Here is a 24,929-nt window from a genome sequence, read left to right as displayed (position 1 = left end):
ATTTGGTTGCACTCACAGGTTTGGAAATCTTTTTCAACCCAGCAACCAATTTCATTTTTTTTTTCCTTCACTAAAATGGCAAAGTATTCAGCTTAAGTCAACTGGTTGTTTTGATAATGTAAAACAGCTTTATTTAAAATATTATCAGAATAGGCTGGGCGGGTGGCTCACTCCTGTAATCCCAGCACTTTGGGAGGCCGAGGTGGGCGGATCACGAGGTCAGGAGATCGAGACCATCCTGGCTAACACGGCGAAACCCCGTCTCTACTAAAAATACAAAAAATTAGCCAGGTATGGTGGCGGGCGCCTGTAGTCCCAGCTACTTGGGAGGCTGAGACAGGAGAATGGTGTGAACCCTGGAGGCGGAGCTTGGAGTGAGCTGAAATCGCGCTACTGCACTCCAGCCTGGGAGACAGCATGAGACTCCATCGCAAATATATATATATAGTGTACACACACACACACACACACACATATTAGGGAAGCATTCCAGATGTTAATGTGAGGGAAAAACCTAGTGGAAGAAAAGTGATTCTTGGGTTGTTTCATTTTCTCTGTTCCACCGAAAGTGAAAGTAGAATGACCAACAAAGAGAATTCCTAGAAGAATGGCCTAGGAAAATTTTGGAGAGATTTTTCCATGAAAATCTAAAAGTATGCATTTAGTTCAGAATTTGATTAGCCCATTAAACTATATAGCAGAGGGGACTATCAGTAAAGTCAGGAAGGAACAAAATCAGAGCCCAAGCCCTCTAAATTGGCTGAGGAGCAGAATCTATAGTTGGTAGTATTTTGCTATGTGAAGGAGTTCCAGACATTAAACTCTCAGAAGTGCCTAGCAACTTCCCAGTTCCTAATGCTCAGGCCCATCCCATACTGTGGGAATTTAATTCTTGTCAGGTAAGATTAGTAATAAAGAATAAAGATAATTTGCAATATAAATAATTCTTGATTAAGTAATGCAAGTAGTAACAAATGAGCAACTATGGGAGATTTAATTAATTCAGTGGCCTCTTTATTTCGTCATATACCATAAAGATAACTTTCATGGTTGCATCTGGTTTTGAAACCCAAACTTCTTCTGTAACTGATCTTCATAGAACACAGAAGCTTTCATTGAGCTTTTTAGGAACAATATGGAATACATCCAATGTTGGAAGCCTCTGAGGCTCTGTAGGATAGAGGTAAGTTCAAAGCTCTGTGTTTGGCCTTTTATTCCTCTCTCCACATTTCCTTGCTTAGAAATTTCATTTTCCCATGTTCCCAGATATGCTGATGAGACTGTCCAATGTAGTGAAAATAACAGAGGCTTTGAACTCAGAACACTTGTTTCTTGGTCTAGTTACTTAATTGTTCTGAGGTTTGGTTTCCTCGATGTAGAAACAAGGCTAGTAACTCTACTTCTTAAGTTGTTATAAGGATGAAAGTGAGTAGATGCAAAATGTAGTTTCTATCACAGTGCTAGGCCCTGAGCAGGCATGTGAGGTTAGTTCTGTTTAATAGTCTGGTCCTTTTTTTTTTTGGCTCTGGATGAGATGACTCCAAATTAACTTCCACAGCTCTAATCTGATTCCTAAGTTTCAGCCAAGTATTTCCCAACATTTTTTTTTTTTAATTATACCTTAAATTATAACTCTAAATTCTGAGGTACGTGTGCACAACGTGCAGGTTTATTACATAGGTATACATGTGCCATGTTGGTTTGCTACACCCATCAACCTCTCATTTACATTCAGTATTTCTCCTAATGCAATTCCTCCCCGAGTCCCCCACCCCCTGACAGGCCCCAGTGTGTGATGTTCCCCTCCCTATGTCCATGTGTTCTTATTGCTCAACTCCCATTTATGAGGGAGAACATGTGGTGTTTGGTTTTCTGTTTTTGTGTTAGTTTGCTGAGAATGATGGTTTCCAGTTTCATGTATGTCCCTGCAAGGGATATGAACGCATCCTTTTTTATGTCTGCATAGTATTCCATGGTGTATATGTGCCACATTTTCTTTATCCAGTCTATCATTGATGGGCATTTGGGTTGGTTCCAAGACTTTGCTATTGTGAACAGTGCTGCAATAAACATATGTGTGCATGTATCTTTATTGTAGAATGATTTATAATCCTTTGGGTATATATCCAGTAATGGGATTGCTGAGTCTAATGGTATTTCTGGTTCTAGATTCTTGAGGAATCACCACACTGTCTTCCACAATGGTACCAGCAGTGTAAAAGCGTTCCAATTTCTCCACATCTTCTCCAGCATCTGTTGTTTCCTCACTTTTTAATGATTGCCATTCTAACTGGTGTGAGATGGTATCTCATTTTGCTTTTGATTTGTATTTCTCTAATGACCAGTGATGATGAGCATTTTTTCATATGTTTCTTGGCTGCATAAATGTCTTCTTTTGAGAAGTGTCTGTTCATATCCTTTGCCCATTTTTTGATGGGGTTGTTTTTTTCTTCTAAATTTGTTTATGTCCCTTGTAGATTCTGGATATTCGACCTTTGTCAGATGGATAAATTGCAAACATTTTCTCCCATACTGTAGGTTGCCTATTCACTCTGATGATAGTTTTTTGTTTTTTTTTTTTTTTTGCTGTGCAGAAGCTCTTTCGTTTAATTAGATCCCATTTGTCAATTTTGGCTTTTGTTGCCATTGCTTTTGGTGTTTTAATCGTGAAGACTTTGGCTATCCCTATGTCCTGAATGGTATTGCCTAGGTTTTCTTCTAGGGTTTTTATGGTTTTAGGTTTAACATGTAAGTCTTTAATCCATCTTGAGTTAATTTTTGTATAAGGTGTAAGGAAGGGATCCAGTTTTAGCTTTCTGCATATGGTTAGCCAGTTTTCCCAGCACCATTTATTAAATAGGGAATCCTTTCCTCATTGCTTGTTTTTGTCAGGTTTGTCAAAGATGAGATGGTTGTAAATGTGGGGTGTTATTTCTGAGACCTCTGTTCTGTTCCACTGGTCTATATATCTCTGTTTTGGTACCAGTACCATGCTGTCTTGGTTACTGTAGCCTTGTAGTATAGTTTGAAGTCAGGTAGTGTGATGCCTCCAGCTTTGTTCTTTTTGCTTAGGATTGTCTTGGCAATGCAGGCTCGTTTTTGGTTCCATGTGAACTTTGAAGTAGTTTTTTCCAATTCTGTGAAGAAAGTCAGTGGTAGCTTGATGGGGATACCATTGAATCTATAAATTACTTTGGGCAGTATGACCATTTTCACGATATTGATTCTTCCTATCCATGAGCGTGGAATGTTCTTCCAATTGTTTGTGTCCTCTTTTACTTCCTTGAGCAGTGGTTTGTAGTTCTTTTTGAAGAGGTCTTTCACATGCCTTGTAAGTTGGATTCCTAGGTATTGTATTCTCTGTAGCAATTGTGAGTGGGAGTTAACTCATGATTTGGCTCTCCATTTGTCTGTTATTGGTGTATAGGAATGCTTTGTGATTTTTGCACATTGATTTTGTATCCTGAGACTGCTGAAGTTGCTTATCAGCTGAAGGAGATTTTGGGCTGAGACAATGGGATTTTCTAAATATACAATCATGTCATCTGGAAACAGGGACAATTTGACTTCCTCTTTTCCTAACTGAATACCCTTTATTTCTTTCTTTTGCCTGATTGCCCTGGCCAGAACTTCCAATACTATGTTGAATAGGAGTGATGAGAGGGGGCATCCTTGTCTTGTGCCAGTTTTTTTTTTCCTTCCCTCCCTCCCTCCCTTCCTCTCTCCCTCCCTTCCTCTCCTTTCCCTCCTATCCCTCCTTCCTCCCTTCCTCTCCCCTCCCTCCTCCCTCTTCTCCCTCTTCCCTCCTCTCCCAGTCCTCTCTTCCTCTCTTCCTCTCTTCCTCTCTTTCTTATACTTTAAGTTCTAGGGTACATGTTCACTTTTAACATGCAGGTTTTGTTACATATGTATACATGTGCCATATTGGTGTGCTGTACCCATTGTCATGGATTTACATTAGGTATTTCTCCTAATGCTATCCTCCCACTCACAGCTACTCCTTTACTTTGCACTACAGACCCCAGTCAGCCTTGATCAGTTTCCCCACCCGTTGTTCAAAGTGTTCTCATTTGTTTCAGAGATTTCACCTGTAAGAATTTAGGGGAGCAATGCGGTGTTTGAGTTTTCTGTCCTTACCCGGTAGTTTTGAAAACCAGGTAATGGTTCCAGCTTTAAATCTGGCTGTACACCACAAGGGACAAGAACTTTCATCTTTTTATGGCTGCATAGTATTCCCCGCAGTTGTGTATAAGCCACATTTTCTTTATCCAGTCTATCATTGATGGACATTTGGGACAGTTCCAAGTCTTGCTGTGGAATAGTGCCTGAAATAGCATGTGTGCATGTGTCTTTTGCATAGTAACATGATGTATAAACCTTTGGGTATATACCCGTGGCCGGATAAAACAGGTTAAAGTGGTATTTTCTAGTTCTAGATCATGAGGAATCTAGTTTTACACTCCACTAACAGTGTAAAGTGTTCTTCTACATCCTCCAGCACCTGTTGTTTCCTGACTTTTTTAATGATCACCACTAACTGGTGTGAGATGGTATCTCATTGTGGTTTTGATTTGCATTTCTCCTGATGAGGGTGAGTGATGATGGTATTTTTCATGTGTCTGTTGGCTGGCATAAATATCTTTCTTTGAGAAGTGTCCGTTCTTCCTCCTTTGCCCACTTTTGTTGGTTGTTTGATTTTTCTTGTAAATTTGTTTAAGTTCTTGGTAGATTCAGGATAAATTAGCTCATTCAGATGAGTAGATTGCAAAATTTTCTCCCATTCAGTGGTTGCCTGTTCCTTCATTCGTGGTTTCTTTTGCTGTGCAGAAGCTCTTTAGTTTAGTCAGACCACCATTTGTCTATTTTGACTTTTGTTGCCATTGCTTTTGATTGTATTTAGTCATGAAGTCCTTGCCCATGCCTATGTCCTGGTCGTTATCGCCTAACTGAAACACAGCTCTGCGACAAGTGGAACTAATAGACATCTAGGGCTTACTTTAAATAAACAGAATATACTTCTCGAAAGCACCACATTACACGCCCACTCCCAAAAACATAGTTGCAAGTAAAAAGCCTTTCCCTCAGCAAATGTAAAAGACCGCAGAAATCATAACAAACTCTCGGTACACGGTGTAATCAAATTAGAACTCAGGATTAAGAAACTCACTCAAGAAATTTGAACAAGATTAGCGAATAAGACAGCTCCAGTCTCCAACTTCAGCATGGCGACAGAAGACCGGTGATTTCTGCATTTTCGCTGGGTACTGGGTTCATCTCACTAGGGAGTGCTGGACGGAGTAGGTGCTGGTCCGGCTGCCGAGCCAGGAGCCGAGGCTGGAAGCAGGCATCGCCTCACCTGGGAAGCGCCAAGGGAGGGAGTCCCTAGCCAGGAGACTGGAGACACACGGCACCTGGAAAATCGGGTGGCACCACTGACCACTGGCACTGCAAGCAAGCAGGCACCAGGAGATCATGTCCACACACCCTTACGGGGTCCCACGCAGGGGGCCTCACGCTCGTTGCTAACTAGCAGTCTGTGATCTACGGCAAGGCTGTGAGGCTGGGGGAGGGAGGCCGCCCACATTGCTGAGCTTAGGTGGGTAAACAAAGCTGCTGGGAAGCTCTAGCTGGGTGGAGCTCACAGCGGCTCAAGGGAAACCTGCCTGTCTCTGTGGGCTCACCTCTTGGGGACAGGCAGCAGAAACCTCTGCAAACCCAAATGACTCTGTCACAGGCAGCTTTGAAGAGAGCAGTGGATCTCCCAACTTAGGAGGTTGAGATCTGAGAGGGACAGACTCCCTGCTCAGAGTGGACCTGACCCCTGAGTAGCCTAACTGAGGAGACACATCCCCACCCGGGGCAGTCTGACACCCACACCTCACAGGGTGGAGTACCCCTGAGAGGAAGCTTCCAAAGCAAGAATCAGACAGGTGCACTCCACTGTTCAAGAAATATTCCTTCTGCGGCTGCTGCTGATGCCAAACCGACAGGGTCTGGGCCTCAAAGCAATCTCAACAGACCTACAGCTGAGGGGTCCTGACTGTTAAGAGGAAAACTATCAAACAGGAAGGACACCTACACAAAAACCCCATCAGTACATCACCATCATCAAGACCAGAGGCAGATAAAACCACAAAAGATGGGGAAAAAGCAGGGCAGAAAAGCTGGAATTCAAAAATAAGAACATCTCGGCAAAGGAGAAACAGCTCATAGCCAACAACGGATCAAAGCTGGACGGAGAATGGCGTTGTGAGATGAGAGAAGAAGGCTTCAGTCCATCAAATTTCTCAGAGCTAAAAATTACATTACCAAGCATAAAAGAAACTAAAATCTTTCGAAAAAAAATTATGGAAGAATTGATGGCTAGAGTAATTAATGCAGAGAAGGTCTAAACAAAATGAAAGAGATGAAAACCATGACCACGAGAAATGCATTGACAAATAAAAACCAGTAACCGACTTGATCAACTGGAAAAGGTATCAGCGATTGAAGGGATCAAATAGATGAAATAAGCGAAGAAATAAGAATAAAGAAGGAAAAATGAACAAAGCTTCTACAAAAATTATGGGATTATGTAAAAGACCAAATCTACATGATTAGAGGGTGCCTGAAAGTGAGGGGAAAATGGAACCAAGTTGGAAGAGCTGCTCTTCAGGATATCATCCAGGAGAACTTCCCCAACCTAGTAGGGCAGGCCAACAGTGAAATCCAGGAAATACAGAGAAGCATACAAAGATACTCTGAGAGAAGAGCAACTCCAAGACATAATTGCCAGATTCACCAAAGTTGAAATGAAGGAAAAATCTTAAGGGCAGCCAGAAAGATGAGGGTTACCCACAAAGGGAAGCCATCAGACTCACAGCAGATCTCTAGAGAGCAGAAACTCTACAAGCCAGAAGAGAGTGGGGCTAATATTCAACATTCTTAAAGAAAAGAATTTTAAGCCAAATTTTATATCCAGCCAAACTAAGTTTCATAGTGAAGGAGAAATAAAATCCCATTTACAGATAAGCAAATGCTTAGAGATTTTGTCACCACTAAGGCCTGCACAAGAGAGACCCTGAAGCACTCAACATGGAAAGGAACAACGGTACCAGCCATTGCAAAACATGCCAAATGTAAGAATACATGAGGTAGGAAGAAACTGCATCAACTAACGACAATATAACCGAGTTAATATCATACTTGACAGGGGGATCAAGTTCACACATAACAATCTTAACTAAATGTAAATGGACTAAATGCCAATTAAAAGACACCGAACTGTCAAACTGGATAAGAGTCCAAGACCATCAGTCTGCTGTATTTAGAACCATCTCACATGCAGAGACATACAGGCTCAAAATAAAGGGATGGAGGAAGATTTACAAGCAAATGGAGAACAAAAAAGCGGGGAGGTTGCATGCTAGTCTCTGATAAACGGGCTAGGCCATCAGATCAAAAGAGAACAAAGAAGGCCATTTACATAATGGTAAAGGGATCCAATTCAACAGGAAGAGCTAACTATCCTAAATATATGCACCAATACAGGAGCACCCAGATTCATAAACAGAGTCCTTAGGGACTTCAAAGAACTTAGACTCCCAGCTGTATGAAAATGGGAGACTGTACTCCCTGTCCAACATTAGACAGATCCAGCGGACAAGAAAGTTAACAAGAGTGTCCAGGAATTGAACTCATCTCTGCGAAGCAGACTATGGGTATCTATAGAACTCTCCACCCCAAATCAACAGAATATACATTCTTCTCAGCACACCTCATCGTACTTACTCCAAAATTGACCGCGTGGTGGAGTAAAGCACTCCTCAGCAAATGTGCAAAAGACAGAAGTATAACAAACTGTCTCTCAGACCACAGTGCAATCAAACTAGAACTCAGGACTAAGAAGCACTCAATCCAAAACCGCTCAACTACATGGAAACTGAACAACCTGTCCTGAATGACTACTGAACAACGAAATGAAGAAGGCAGAAATAAAGATGTTCTTTGAAACCAAGTAAGGGAACAAAGATACAACATACAAAGTCTCTGGGACACATTTAAAGCAATTAGTAGTAAGAGGGAAATTTATAGCTACTAAATGCCCACAAGAGAGAAACAGGAAAGATCTAAAATTGACACTCTAACATAAACAATTAAAAAAGAACTAAGAGAAGCAAAGAGCAAACACATTCGAGAAAGCTAGCAGAGAGGCAAGAAATAACTAAAAGATCAAGGCAGAACTGAAGGAGATAGAGACACAAAAACCACTCAAAAATCAATGAATCCAGGGTTGGTTTTTAGAGATCAGCAAACCGGCAGACCACTAACCAAGACTAATAAAAGAAGAAAAAGAGAAAGATCAAATCGATGCAATTAAAAATGATAAAGGATATCACCACCGACCCACAAATACAAGCTACCATCAGAGTACTATAAACACCTCTATGCAAATAAACTGGAAAATCTAGAAAGAAATGGATAATTTCCTGGACACTTACACTTTCAAGACTAAACCAGGAAGAAGTTGAATCCCTGAATAGACCAGTAGCAGGCTCTGAAATTGAAATAATTAATAGCCTACCAACCAAAAAGTCCAGGACCAGATGGATTCACAGCTGAATTCTACCAGAAGTACAAGGAGGAGTTGGGTACCATTCCTTCTGAAACTATTCCAATCAATGAAAAGAGGGAATCCTCCTAACTCATTTTATGGGGCCAGCTTGTCATCCCTGATACCAAAGCCTGGCAGAGACACAGCATTAAAAAAAAACAGAATGTTAGACCAATATCCCTGATGAACATCGTGCAAAATCCTCAATAAAGTGCTGGCAAACCCAGTTCAGCAACATCAAAAAGCTTATCCACCATGATCAAGTGGGCTTCATCCCTGGGATGCAAGGCTGGTTTAACGACCATAAATCAATAAACATAATCCAGCATATAAACAGAGACCAAAGACAAAAGAACCACATGATTATCTCAATAGATGCAGAAAAGGCTTTTGACAAAATTCAACAGCCCTTCATGCTTTAAAAGCAGCTCAATAAATTGATTTATTGATGGAACATACCTGAAAATAATAAGAGCTATTTATGACAAACCCACAGCCAATATCATACTGAATGTGCAAAAACTGGAAAATTCCCTTTGAAAACTGGCACAAGACAGGGATGCCCTCTCTCACCACTCCTATTCAACATAGTGTTGGAAGTTCTGGCTAGGAGCAATTAAGGCAAGAGAAAAGAAATCAAAATTCAGTTAGGAAAGAAGAAATCAAATTGTCCCTGTTTGCAGATGACATGATTGTATATTTAGAAAACCCATTGTCTCAGCCCAAAATCTCCTTAAGCTGATAGCAACTTCAGCAAAGTCTCAGGATACAAAATTAATGTGCAAAAATCACAAGCATTCTTATACACCAGTAACAGACAAACAGAGAGCCAAGTATGAATGAACTTCGACCACAATTGCTTCAAAGAGAATAAAATACCTAGGAATCCAACTTACAAGAGGGATGTAAGGACCTCTTCAAGGAGAACTACAAACCACTGCTCAGTGAAATAAAAGAGGACACAAACAAATGGAAGAACATACCATGCTCATGGATGGGAAGATCAATATCATGAAAATGGCCATACTGCCCAAGGTAATTTATAGATTCAGTACATCCCCATCAGGCTACCAATGAGTTTCTTCACAGAGTGGAAAAAACTGCTTTAAAGTTCATATGGAACCAAAAGAGCCAGCATTGCCAGAAGACAATCCTAAGTCAAAGAACAAAGCTGGAGGCATCCAGCCAAACTTCAAACTATACTACAAGGCTACAGTAACCAAAACAGCATGGTACTGAGGTACCCAAACAGAATATAGACCAATGGAACAGAACAGAGTCCTCAGAAATAATACCACACATCTACAGCCATCTGATCTTTGACAAAACCTGAGAGAGAAACAGAAATGGGGAAAGGATTCCCTATTTAATAAATGGTGCTGGGGAAAATTGGCTAGCCATCAGTAGAAAGACTGGAAACTGGATCCTTTCCTTACTCCTTATCTGAAAATTAATTCAAGATGGATTAGAGACTTAAATGTAGACTAATACCACTTAAAATCCTAGAGGAAAACCTAGGTAGTACCATTCAGGACATAGGCACATGGGCAAAGACTTCATCCTAAAACACAAAAAGCAACGACAGCAAAAAGCCAAAATTGACAAATGGGATCTAAAATTAAACTAAGAGCTTCTGCACAGCAAAAAGAAACTACCATCAGAGTGAACAGGTAACCTACAGAATGGGAGAAAATGTTTGCAATCTCATCTGACAAAGGGCTAATATCCAGAATACCACAAAGAACTCAAACAAATTTACAAGAGAAAAACAAAACAACCCCATCAAAAAGTGGAGCCAAAGGATATGAACAGACATTTCTCAAAAGAAGACATTCATACAGCCAACAGACACATGAAAAAATGCTCATCATCACTGGCCATCAGAGAGAAATGCAAATCAAAACCACAATGGAATACCATCACACCAGTTAGAATGGTGATCATTAAAAAGTCAGGAAACAACAGGTGCTGGAAAGGATGTGGGTAATAGGAACACTTTTTACACTGTTGGTGGGATTGTAAAGCTAGTTCAGCCATTATGGAAAGCAATTATGGCGATTCCTCAGGATCTAGAACTAGATGTACCACTTATTAGCCATCCCATTACTGGGTATATGCCAAAGTTATAAATTATGCTGCTATAAAGACACATGCACATTGTGTTTATTGCAGCACCATTCATAATAGCAAGACTTCGAGGAATCAACCCAAATGTCCATCAGTGACATGAACTGGATTAAGAAAATGTGGCACATATACACCATGGAATACTATGCAGCCATAAAAAGGATGAGTTTGTGTCCTTTGTAGGGACATGGATGCAGCTGGAAACCATCATTCTTAGCAAACTATCACAAGAACAGAAAACCAAACGCTGTGTTCTCACTCATAGGTGGGAACTGAACAATGGATCCTTGGACTTGGGAAGGGAACATCACACACGGGCCTATCATGGGAGGGGAGGGATTGCATTGGGAGTTATACCTGATGTAAATGTGAGTTGATGAGCAGCAGACCAACATGGCATGAAATATACATATGTAACAAACCTGCGTTATGCACATGTACCCTACAACCCAAATTATGACCATAATAAATAAATTTAAAAAAGTTCATCTTGCATGACAGCAAAATAATGTGAGTATTATATCAAAATAACACTGTTGAAATTTTCTTACATAAGTTAATTTAAAAGGTGGTACATATTTTATACAATAAGGTAGATTTGAAAATTTCAAATATACTAAGCGTATACTTTCTGAATCATGCATACTTTAACTATCAATAAAAAGGTAAGATAGACTAACAGAAAAAAAAAAGAAACTCCTCAATACTGTACAACTTCATTGGAAACTGTACAACCTGCTTCTGAGTGATTACTGGGTAAAAAATATGAAGTGAGGCAGAAATTAAGATGTTCTTTGAAACCAATGAGAACAAAGATACTACATGCCAGAATCTCTGGTACATTTTTAAAGCAGCGTGCAGAGGGAAATTTATGCTACTAAATGCCCCAGAAGAGAAAGCAGGAAAGATCTAGAGATAAATTTTTATTTATCACTATTAAAAGAACTAGAGAAGCCAAAGGCAGTACATTGAAAAGCTGGCAGAAGGCAAAAATAACTAAGATCAGAGCAGAACTGGAGAAGATAGTGATACAAAAAACCCTTCAAAAACTCAATGAATCCAGGAGCTGGTTTTTTGAAAAGGTCAACAAAATTGATAGACGACTAGCAAGACTAATAAAGAAGAAAAGAGAGAAGAATCAATAGACGCAATAAAAGATGATAAAGGGGATATCACCATCGGTCCCACAGAAATACAGACTACCATCAGGGAATACTATAAACACCTCTACACAAATAAATTAGAAAATCTAGAAGAAATGGATAAATTCCTGGACACATACACCCTCCCAAGACTAAACCAGGAAGAAGTTGAATCCCTGAATAGACCAATAACAGGCTCTGAAATAGAGGCAATAATTAATAGCCTACTACCCAAAAGAAGTCCAGGACCAGACAAATTCACAGGTGAATTCTACCAGAGGCACAAAGGGGACCTGGTACCGTTCCTTCTGAGACTATTCCAATCAATAGAAAATGAGGGAATCCTCTCTAACTCATTTTATGAGGCCAGCATCATCCTGATACCAAAGCCTGGCAGAGACAAAACAAAAAAAGATAAATTTAGACCAATATCCCTGATCAACATAGATGCAAAAATCCTCAATAAAATAAAACTGAGTCTTGTGCCAGTTTTCAAAGGGAATGCTTCCAGTTTTTGCCCATTCAGTATGATATTGGCAGTGGGTTTGTCATAAATAGCTCTTATTATTTTGAGATATATTCCATCAATAATTTGTTTATTGAGAGTTTTTAGCATGAAGCACTGTTGAATATTGTCAAAGGCCTTTTCTACATCTATTGAGATAATCATGTGGTTTTTGTTGTTGATTCTGTTTATGTGATGGGTTACATTTATTGATTTGCATATGTTCAACCAGCCTTGCATCCCAGGGGTGAAGCAGACTTGATTGTGGTGGATAGACTTTTTGATGTGCTGCTGGATTTGGTTTGCCAGTATTTTATTGAGGATTTTCGCATCGTTTTTCAAAAGGGACATTGGATTAAAATTTTCTTTTTTTGTTGAGTCTCTGTCAGGTTTTGGTATCAGGATGATGCTGGCCTCATAAAATGAGTTAAGGAGGATTCCCTCTTTTTCTATTGATTGGAATAGTTTCAGAAGGAATGGTACCAGCTCTTCTTTGTACCTCTGGTAAAATACAGCTGTGAATCCATCTGGTCCTGGACTTTTTTTCGTTGGTAGGCTATTAATTACTTCTTCAATTTCAGAACCCGTTAGTGGTCCATTTAGAGATTTGACTTCTTCTTGGTTTAATCTTCGGAGGGTGTATGTGTCCAGGAATTTATCCATTTCTTGTAGATTTTCTAGTTTATTTGCATAGAGGTGTTTATAGTATTCTCTGACGGTAGTTTGTATTTCTGTGGGATCAGTGATGATATGCCCTTTATCATTTTTATTGCGTCTATTTGATTCTTCTCTCTTTTTTTTCTTTATTAGTCTTGCTAGTGGTCTATCTATTTTGTCAATCTTCTCAAAAAACCATCTCCTGGACTCATGGATTTTTTTGAAGGGTTTCTTTGTCTCTACCTCCTTCAGTTCTGCTCTGATCTTAGTTATTTCTTGTCTTTTGGTAACTTTTGAATTTGTTTGCTCTTGCTTCTCTAGTTCTTTTAATTGTGATGTTAGAGTATCAGTTTTAGATCTTTCCTGCTTTCTCTTGTGGGCATTTAGTGCTATAAATTTCCCTCTACACACTGCTTTAAATATGTCCCAGAGATTCTGGTACGTTGTGTCTTTGTTCTCATTGGTTTCAAAGAATATCTTTATTTCTGTCTTCATTTCGTTACTTACCCAGTAGTCATTCAGGAGCATGTTGTTCAGTTTCCCTGTAGTTGTACAATATTGAGTGAGTTTCTTAATATTGAGTTCTAATTTGATTGCTTTGTTGTCTGAGAGACAGTTTGTTATGATCTCCATTCTTTTACATTTGCTAAGGAATGTTTTACCTCCAATTATGTGGTCAATTTTAGAATAAGTGCAATGTGGTGCTGAGAAGAAGGTATATTCTCTTGATTGGGATGGAGAGTTCCATAGATTTCTATTAGGTCCATTTGATCCAGAGCTGAGTTCAAGTCCTGATTATCCTTGTTAATTTTCTGTCTCGTTGAACTGTCTAATACTGACAGTGGGGTGTTAAAGTCTTCCACTATTATTGTATGGGAGTCTAATTCTCTTTGTAGGTCTCTAAGAACTTGCTTTATTAATCTGGGTGCTCCTGTATTGGTTGCATATATATTTAGGATAGTTAGCTCTTCTCGTTGCATTGATCCCTTTACCATAGGTGATGCCCTTCTTTGTCTTTTTTGATCTTTGTTGGTTTAAAGTCTGTTTTATCAGAGACTAGGACTGCAACCCCTGCTTTTTTTTTTTTTTTTTTTTTTTTTCTTTCCATTTGCTTGGTAAATCTTCATCTTTCTTTTATTTTGAGCCTATGTGTGTCTTTGTACGTGAGATGGGTCTCCTGAATATAGCACACTGATGGATCTTGACTCTTTATCCAGTTTGCCAGTCTGTGTCTTTTAATGAGGGTATTTATTCCATTTACATTTAAGGCTAATATTGTTATATGTGAATTTGATGCTATCATTATGATTCTAGCTGGTTATTTTGCCTGTTAGTTGATGCAGTTTCTTTATATCATCAGTGGTCTTTACAGTTTGGCATGTTTTTGCAATGGCTGGTACTGGTTGTTCCTTTCCATGTTTAGTGCTTCCTTCAGGAGCTCTTCTAAGGCAGGCCTGGTGTTGATAAACTGTGTCAGCATTTGCTTGTCTGTAAAGGATTTGATTTCTCCTTCACTTATGAAGCTTAGTTTGACTGGATATGAAATTCTGGGTTGAAAATTCTTTTTTTTAAGAATGTTGAATATTGGCCCCCACTCTCTTCTGGCTTGTGAAGTTTCTGCTGAGAGATACACTATTAGTCTGATGGGCTTCCCTTTGTGGGTAACCCGACCTTTCTCTCTATCTGTCCTTAACATTTTTTCCTTCATTTCAACCTTGGTCAATCTGAGGATTCTGTGTCTTGGGGTTGTTCTTTTTGAGGAATATGTTTGTGGTGGTCTCTGTGTTTCCTGAATTTGAATGTTGGCCTGCCTTGCTAGGTTGTGAAAGTTCTCCTGGATAATATCCTGAAGAGTGTTTTCCAACTTCGTTCCATTCTTCCCGTCACTTTCATGTACACCAATCAAACATAGATTTGGTTTTTTCACATAGTCCCGTATTTCTTGGAGGCTTTGTTTGTTCCTTTTCACTGTTTTCTCTAATGTTGTCTTCTCACTTTATTTCATTAAATAATCACTGATATCCTTTCTTCTGCTTGATCGATTCAGCTATTGAAACTTGTGTATGCTTCATGAAGTTCTTGTGCTGCGTTTTTCAGCTCTACCAGGTCTTTTGTATTCTGCTCTACACTGGTTATTTAGTTAGCTATTCCTTTTTTTTTTTTTTTTTTTTGAGATGGAGTCTCGCTGTGTCACCCAGACTGGCGTGCAGTGGTGTGATATCAGCTCACTGCAAGCTCAGCCTCCCGGGTTCTCGGCATTCTCCTGCCTCAGCCTCCCAAGTTGCTGGGACTACAGGCACCCGCCACCACACCCGTCTAATTTTTTTGTATTTTTAGTAGAGACGGGGTTTCACTGTGTTAACCAGGATGGGCTTGATCTCCTGACTTCGTGATCCTCCTGCCTTGACCTCCCAAAGTGCTGGAATTACAGGCATGAGCCACTGCGCCCGTCCCGTCCCATCCTACCTTTTTTAAAGGTTCTTAGTATCCTTGTGTTGGGTTAGAACATACTTCCTTAGCTTGGAGGAGTTTGTTATTACCCACCTTCTGGAGCCTACTTCTGTCAGTTTGTCAAACTCATTCTCCGTCCAGTTTTGTTCCCTTGCTTGCGAGGAGCTGTGATCCTTTGGAGAAGAGGCATTCTGGTTTTTGGACTTTTCAGCCTTTCTGTGCTGGTTTTTCTCCATCTTGTGGTTTTATCTACCTCTGGTCTTGATGTTGGTGACCTCCGGATGGGATTTTTGTGTGGATATCCTTTTTGTTAATGTTGATGCTATCTTTTCTGTTGGTTAGTTTTCCTTCTGACAGGCCCCTCAGCTTCAGGTCTGTTGGAGTTTGCTGGAGGTCCACTCCTGACCCTGTTTGCCTGGGTATGATCAGCAGAGGCTGCAGGACAGCAACTATTGCTGTTTGATCCATCCTCTGGAAGCTTTGTACCAGAAGGGCACCCATCAGATGCCAGCCAGAGCTCTCCTGTATGAGGTGTCTCCCAGTCAGGCTAAACAGGGGTCAGGGACCCACTTGAGGAGGCAGTCTGTCCATTATCAGAGCTTGAATGCTGTGCTGGGAGAACCACTGCTCTCTTCAGAGCCATCAGGCAGGGACGTTTAAGTCTGCTGAAGCTGTGCCCACAGCTGCCCCTTCCCCCAGGTGCTGTGTCCCAGGGAGATGGGGGTTTTATTTATAAGTTCCTGACTGAGGCTGCTGCCTTTGTTCAGAGATGCCCTGCCCACAGAGGTGGAATCTAGAGAGGCAGTCCGCCTTGCTGAGCTCTGGTGGGTTCCACCCAGTTCGAACTGCCTGGTAGCTTTGTTTATACCGTAAGCATAAAACTGCCTGCTTCAGCCTCAGCAATGGCGGACGCTCCTCCCCACACCAAGGTCGAACATCCCAACTTGATTTCAGACTGCTGCACTGGCAGCAAGAATTTCAAGCCAATAGATCTTAGCTTGCTGGAATATGTGGGTGTGGGTCCTACTGAGCCAGTCATTGGAGGGAATCTCTGGGTCTGCCAGTTGCAAAGACCTTGGGAAAAGCACAGTATCTGGGCAGGAGGGTACTGTTCCTCCCAGTACAGTCTGTCATGGCTTCCCTTGGCTAGGAAAGGGAAATCTCCTGACCCCTTGCGCTTCCCGAGTGAGGCAACGCCCCACCCTGCTTTGGATCGCCCTCTGTGGGCTGCCCCCACTGTCTAACCAGTCCCAGTGAGATGAACCAGGTACCTCAGTTGGAAATGCAGAAATCGCCTGCCTTCTGCGTGGATCTCGCTGGGAGCTGGAGACGGGAGCTGTTCCTATTCAGCCGTCTTGAGTTGTCTCACTATTTCCCAACATTTTATTAGATATTTCCATTGGAGTTCTCCCCTCTCAAGTTTACCCTATCAGATCTATTACAGAAGCACATTCTCTGTAAGTTGACTTCTTTTCTTAATGGTAGTACAGCTGTGGCTATACAGGCACCCAAATTGGAATCTGCCACCTATGAGTTTTCCTTTTATGTTTCTCTCTTTGTCCCCCTCCACCAAATGCACACAGACAGGCCCCTAGGCTCTCTTATAATTATTTTTTGAGTTAGAGCCTCACTCTTTTGCCCAGGCTGGATTGCAGTGGCATGATTATGGCTCACTGCAGACTCAACCTTTTGTGCTCAAGTGATCCCTCCAGCTCATCCTGTTGAGTAGCTGAGGCTACAGGTGTATGCCGCCACATTTGGCTAATTTTTTTTTTTTCTATTTTTTGTAGAGATGGGTCTCACTTTGTTGCTCAGGCTAGTCATGAACTCCTGGCCTCAAGCAATGCTCCTGCCTTCCAAAGTGCTGGGATTATGGTCATGAGCCACTGTGCTTAGCCCTAAGTTTTGAACTGTTAGTTCTTCTGTTCATTGCTATTGTATCTCAATCTGAGGCCTTTCTATTGCCTCTGTAAATATTTGAATTTAGTTTTCTCTTGACTTCTATTGAGTTCCATGTCATGTGTCCCAGTGAATGCCAGAATTGTCTGGCTATCTGTTGTTCGTGTAGCAAGCTAAGAGAAAAGATAAACAACCCTTTAGTTAGGGTGTACATGTCTCTCACAACTAGTTTGAAAATAGAATTAAAAGCCTATGTGCTAAAATATTGTAAAATGTTTACTAAATCAGAACATTATCCCTTTATAATACTTGAACACAGGCATATTTCAGCTTATTGCGCTCTGAAGATACATGTTTTACAAATCAAAGTTTTGTGGCAACCCTGTGTCTGGCAAGTCTATTGGTACCATTTTTCCCACAGTGTATGCTCACTTCCTGTCTCTATCACATTTTGGTAATTCTCACAATATTTTAAACTTTTTCATCTTTATTATATCTGCTATGGTAGTCTATGATCAGTGATCGCTGATATTACTATTATTGTGTTGGAACCCTGCAAACCACACCTGTATAAGATGGCCAGCTTAACTGATAAATGCTGTGTGTGTTCTGATTGCTCTTTTGACTGTTTCCTCATCTCTGTCTTTCTCTTTGAGACTCCCTATTCCCTGAAACAAAACAATATTGAAATCAGGCCAATTAATAACCCTACAATGACCCCTGTGTGTTCAAGTGAAAGGAAGAGTCCTGTGTCTGTCACTTTAAATCAAAAGCTACCAAACCTAATTTAGAGCAAGGCCCTAATTCCCTTCAATTCTGTGAAGGCTACAGAAAGTGAAGAAGTTACGGAAGAAGAGTGTGAAGCTAGTAGAAGTTTATTCATGTGGTTTAAAAAGAAAGCATTGTCTTCCTAACAGAGAAGTGCAAAGTGAAGCAGCACGTGCTGATGTTGAGGCCGCACTGAGTTATCCAGAAGATCTAGCTGAGGTAATTGATGAGCATAGCAACGCTAAATGACAGATTTTTCAGTGTAGATGAGACAGCCTTCTACTGGAAGAACATGCCAGTTAGGGCTTTTATGGACAAAGAGGAGAAGTCAATGCCTGGCTTTAAATGATAAACTGACACTTGTTAGGAGCTAATGCAGCTAGTGACTTTCAGTTGAAGGCAGTGCTCACTTACCATTCCCAAAAATCCTAGGACCCTTAGGAATTATACTAAATCTACTCTCTGTCTGTGCTCTGTAAATGGAAGAACAAAACCTGAATGGCAGCACATCTGTTTACAGCATGGTTTACTGAATATTTTAAGCCCACTTTTGAGACTTAATGCTCAAAAAGAAAGATTCCTTTCAAAATGTTACTGCTAATTGACAATATAACTAGTTACCCAAGATCTTTGATGGAGTATAAGAAAATTAATGTTACTTTATATCTGCTAACACAACATTTATTCATCAGCTTATAAATCAAGGAGTCATATAGATTTTCATGTCTTATGTTTGAAGAAATACCTTGTGTAAGGCTATCACTGTCCTAGATAGATTCCTCTGATGGATCTGAGCAGAGTAAATTGAAAACCTTCTGGAAAGGATTCACCCTGTTAGTTGCCATTAGGAACATTCATGATTCATTGGGGGGGGTCATAATCCAACCCTCATGGAAGACTTGGAGGGATGTGACTTCAACGGGGGAAGTAACTGCTGATGTGGTGGCAATAGCAAGAGAATAGAAGTAGAGTCTGAACATATGACTGAATTGCTACAATTTCATAAAACTTAGAAGGATGAGGAGTTGCTTCTTATGGATTAGCAAAGAGAAAGTGGTTTCTACTTGAGATGGAATCTACTTCTGGTGAAGATACTGTGAACTTTGTTGATATGACAATAAAGGATTTACAATATTATATAAATGTAGTTGATAAAGCAGTGGCAGGGTTTGAAAAGATTAAGTCCAACTTTGAAAGAAATTCTGCTGTGGGTCAAATGCTATCAAACAGCATCCCATGCTACAGAGAATTTTTTTTTTGTGAAAAGAAGGATCACTCTAGGCGGCAAACTATGTTGTTGTCTCATTTTAAGAAATTGCCACATCCACCCAACCTTCAGCAACCACCACTGTGAACAGTCAGCAGCCATTACACCAGCAAAAAGATTAGGACTCACTGAAGGCTCAGATGGTTATTAGGATTTTTAGTAATATACAGTTTTATGTACATTATTTTTTAGTCATAATGCTATTGTGCACTTAATGGATGATAGTATGTAAATATGACTTTTACATGCCATGGGAAATAACAAATTTCATGTGACTAATTTTCTCATGATATTTGCTTTATTGGCTCCAGGAGTCTGGAGTGAAACTCCCGATATTTTTGAGGCAGGCCTGTTACTTTCCCATTGCATAGGCAGACTTAGTGTGGTGATATTATGAGCATTATTAACTTAATAGAAAAATGTGTCACTAGATTATATCTAGTATCTGTAGGATGGAGCCAATCACTAGAAAGGGTACAGTAAGTCATGCTGGCTTCTTGGATGGAGAGGCAAGTGAATAGTGTTTGGACGTTTGAGTTGTCCTGTCAGTGACTGTGAATATGACTGATTAGGCTTCATCCTTTTTCCTTCACCCAAAACGGCCAGAAAGCAATTTCAGTTTTCCTATTAATGAAAATTTGGCAGAACATTTCAAATGTGCACCAAATTAATAGATATATGGAAAATATGACAATTATAAAATAAAGTAAAATGAAAGTCTTAAATCTAGATATATCACAGTTTGCTCATTAGTAAGAGGAAAAACTATTAATGCACATACATACATAGAGTGTTGCATGTGCAAATTCATATGCAAACATGGATGCATATGTTTGTAATTGGAAAATTGCAGACTAGGCACTTCAGAGGCTATAGTGTTCTCTTTCATTCTGCCTCAATTAACTTTTCTGGAAGATTAAACCAAGAAAGAGGCCCTACCACAAGCTTTCTTTTATTTTTATTTTTTTAAATATAAGACTTTTGTTAAACAACTTTAAAATTTGAAAAGAATATTCAAAAGAAGTATGATCACTTTCCTCTCTAAACAAGTAGGTTTTATTCATCAGAAAATATATTACAAAGTGATATCACAGTTATAGAAAAATATATCCATTTTTATTTTTGAGTTATGTGATTCCATAGATATTGAATGAATTTATTATAAATATTTAAAGGCCTATTTTGTCTTGGCTGAGATTTACAATGGTTTATGATTGTTCTTTTTCTTATGCAAGGGTCGTCAAGTTCCAATTTCAGTCCATCTGAAGAGTGGAAGGCTTAGCAGGAACAAGTCACATGCCAAGTAAAATTGTGGCTATTAGGCATTTATGAGGTTTTTCAATAGAGAGACTAGTTAAGGTTGTCATTTGCCATGTCATCACTTTTTACTCTACAAGAACAGATATTTAAAGAAAAATGAAGCTGAATGTCAACTTAGGTGGGCATTTGGCAAAAACAACATTGGGTTAGGTTTAAGCGGTAGCAATTTGTTTCAGTCTACAATACTGATGAAACCTCCATTGTCTCTTACATTCTCAAGTATATACAAATACTTTGAAATTCCCTGGAATCTGTCATTCAATAGGGACATGTAACTTTGAACCTCAGCTATATTATTTCTCCTGGAAGAAGTTAAGCAGTGAGTGGATAGTTAATGGTGCTTGGTTGTTGGTACATTGGTATCTAGCATAACTGGATTTTATTTAAGTTCTGCAGAGGTCTTGACTACATGAAGATCAACTTTTTGTCTCTGATGAAAGGTGAAATGGGCTAGAAATTATTTAACGTGGGAAGTTTTTGTTAGCTAAGGTAAACTGGCACAAGTAAGAGGCTACTATTCTAAGATCCACTTACAAAAGGGAGCAAATTTTCACCATGAAGAGTAGAAAAAAAATTCGAGACTTTTTTTTTTAAAAGAATGAAGATACTTATTAAAATAGTTTTATCTTCTTAAAAATCCTTTAGGTTATGTTTGCAAAATTCAACTTTTTATATAATCTTGTGGACATTATATAATAGTATGTTATGATATGCTTCATTTCAAGTGGTTATTGATTGATTGATTGATTGACACAGATCTCACTCTGTTTCCTAGGCTGGAGTATAGTGTGATCATAGCTCAATGAAGCCTCCATCTCCCAAGTGATCCTCTTTCCTCAGCCTCCTGAGTAGCTGCAAGTACAGGTGCACACCACCATGCCTGGCTAGCTTTTTAAATTTTTGGTAGAGATGAGGTGTTGCTGTGCTGCCCAGGCTGGTCTTGAACTGCTGAGCTCGAGCAATCTTTCCACCTTGGCCTCCCAAAGTGTTGGGATTACAGATGTAGCCACTGCACCCAGCCTTCAGGTGGTTATTTTTGCAAAAATATTTTTAGGGTACTTCTAGATCTCTAAAAATGTTCATGATTAATCCTTTGATATTAGAAATATTTTTGGGCCATCTCTTTGGTCATCATTCTCCTTTATTTTTATATGTTTTAGGTAGTCTTCTTTTGGGAAGTTCTCATTCCTATAGTATTTAGCATGATTTAAGGCGTCTGCCAATATTACTTTAACCAACTTAATAAAATACTTATGTTTTGCTAGATGTAACTTTATTTTATTGTAATTATATTGAATTCTCAGAATTCTACAGATTTTTACCATCATCTACTCTATTAGTCTGTTTTCACACTGCTATAAAGATACTACCCTAGATAGGGCAACCTGTAAACAAAGGGGAGGTTTAATTCTCACAGTTCCGCATGGCTGGAGAGGCTTCAAGAAACTTACAATCACGGTGGAAGGAGAAGCGGGCACCTTCTTCAAAAGGTGACAAGTGAGAGAAGAATGAAGGAGGAACTCCCAAACACTTACGAAACCATCAGATCTCATGAGAACTCACTATCACGAGAACAGCATGGGAGAAACCACCCCCATGATTCAATCACCTCCCTCCCTTGACACATGAGGATTATAGGTCCCGCCTTTGACATGTAGGAATTTACAATTTGAGATGAGATTTGGGTGGGGACACAGAGCCAAACCATATTATTTAGAGACTGGTAATATTGTTTACTTGAAGTAAAATAGATTTCAGCGTCAAGTGGCCTGAAATTGTTGGGTGGGTCGTATTATAAATGTTCTGTTCTTAATGAATCTGTGTATGTTAGCATGATATTATGATTCTATGCAGTCTTTTAACTGTGAGCTTTTAGAAACAATTGCCTGATAACAAGCACACCTTATACTAAGAGAATATCCCTACTTAAGTAAAATTTTTTTTTTTTTATTAGAGACTGGTCAGCATAACGGAATTTTATAAGTTTAGATCCCTTATGTCTTAACAAGAAAAATCTAATGCTATAAACCAGCACTTTCTTTTGTAAAAATAAAATTGTGTCAGAATTATATTTGAAACTGTTTTTTTTCATATATGATTTCTCTAAGTGCTTATTCTGCACTTTGTTATTGAGGTGCTCAATTTTTGCCCTGATTTGACTGAAGTTGTTGTTAGCCTTCTGTTCATTGCATTTACAGGGGTGTGTAGTATTGCTATCACCTCTGTCAGATTGCATCTTTCAAAAACGATTTTCTAAAAGTTTTTTGGGTGGTGACCTGTCACAAAAAATATGGTATGAACATGGGACAAACCCAGTTCTCTGTTTTCTACTTTTATGTGTTTTTGTTCATTAAGTAATGATGAAAAAATTCTTAGAAAAATAAAGTAATATAGTAAATGTGTTGCAGTACTACTAAAAGGTAAATTCATAAAATTTCTCATGTAAAAATCACTTTAAACAGATTAGATTTCGCTGGGCACAGTGGCTCAAGCCTGTAATCTCAACACTTTGGGAGGCCGAGGTGGGCAAATCACGATGTCAGGAGATTGAGATAGTCTTAGCTAACATGGTAAAACCCTGTCTCTACTAAAAATACAAAAATTAGTGGGGTGTGGTGGCATGTGCCTGTAGTACCAGTTACTACGGAGGCAGAGGCAGGAGAATCGCTTGAATCCGGGAGGCAGAGGTTGCAGTGAACTGAGATCGCACCACTGTACTCCAGCCTGGGCGACAGAGCCACACTCTGTTTCACAAACAACAACAACAAAAATTTACCTACATTAAAGAAGATTTATTAGGTAGTAAGAATCTGAACTGTAGGCTGAGTTCCTTGCTTACAAATTAGTGATCAGAGAGCTATTTTTTACCCAGTGATGGAGAAAGGAGATTTCAGGAGAAAAAGCTGTGTGTGTTTTTTAGCAGTATTATGTAAAACCGATTGTAAAACCACAAAAAATACCTTCCCACATCCAAAAAGTAAAATAGAGCTCCTTATGTATTTGGTTCTGGCAACGTTTTCACAAAATATCCTTTGCTACTATCAGGTAAATAGTGGACTATATTTTGTTATTTAAAACTTTTTTTAAAGAAACACAGCAAGTTCACATAATAGGTACCAAATAAGTGTTTAATTGTTAAAAGTGGGAAGAAATTGGCAACAAATCTAAGTTCAAAATATAAAGCAAACTCTTAAATTTTGCTTGATGAAATAGTTAATCGCATTTTCCATAGCGAAAGTTTTACTGTAATTATCTAATTATATGAGAGCTTTGCTTTACTCTGCTTGTATATACAATGATTTTATTGGTGTTTTATGAGAGTTAAAAATCTCATGAATTTACTTTAACTGAAAGCATAATTTACCAAGGGGAATTTTAATACTGTGAGGAACATAACCTTCAAAAGTATTGAATTGAGTTCTAGTTATTAGGAAGTAGTTTATTGACATTACAATAAATTATCTCTAAAATACTTGAAAATATTTAGCATTTGAACATGTCAGCAAATTAAAAAAAGAAAAGAAAGTCACCATCCATTTACACTCGATATTTTCACATCTGGAGAAACTGTCCCAGATGTAAATTGTTTCCAGAATGTTCCAAAGCTCACCAGTGGCAGAGCCAGGAGCTGAATCAATCTAGTGTATTACTATGTATCATATATACTTGTTACTTTTATGTTCTCATGAATGTGCTAAGTAATAACATGGAAAAAGTAAAAATATATACACATATATGTGTTTAATATTCCTTCTTAATAAAAAATGACAATTTAAAAAACAGTGATTCCTTCTATGTGCTAATGGCTTCTTTAGTTTCATAGAGAATATTGAGCCTTACTGAATTTGTTATAAAAATCAATGATGCTGTTAAATTTAATACCAGATCCCAGACATATCTTTGTCATCTTTTATTTAACTACTTGTTCTTTTGTTAACTCAGTTATTACTAGACTAAGAAAATGTGTTTTCAAGGCACAAGTTCATCAAACAAAAGAGCTGGCTATTTTCATTCTCACTGCATCCATATTGGGTTTACTTTTTATAATCTGTTTCAGGTCCCTGATAGTTTGCATTTTTAAATGAATAGTGTGTGTGTGAATATATATGTGTGTGTGTGTGTGTAATAACCAATGATTGACTTTAAGAGCAAACCAGTCCAAATCCCTCTTCCATTCCTCTCTCAGCCTTATTGCTACTG

The 24,929-nt window shown here is 39.1% G+C and overlaps 1 protein-coding gene across 1 annotated transcript in view; it reads left to right on the top strand.

Moving 5' to 3' along the window:
• Window positions 1-24,929, top strand: part of CRPPA (CDP-L-ribitol pyrophosphorylase A) — a 219,021-nt gene that overhangs the window by 49,343 nt on the left and 144,749 nt on the right. The window lies entirely within an intron of this gene.

The sequence above is a fragment of the Papio anubis genome, chromosome 4 (assembly GCF_008728515.1).
Source record: "Papio anubis isolate 15944 chromosome 4, Panubis1.0, whole genome shotgun sequence".
Taxonomy (NCBI): Eukaryota; Metazoa; Chordata; class Mammalia; order Primates; family Cercopithecidae; genus Papio; species Papio anubis.
This window is presented reverse-complemented; position numbering and strand designations above follow the sequence as displayed.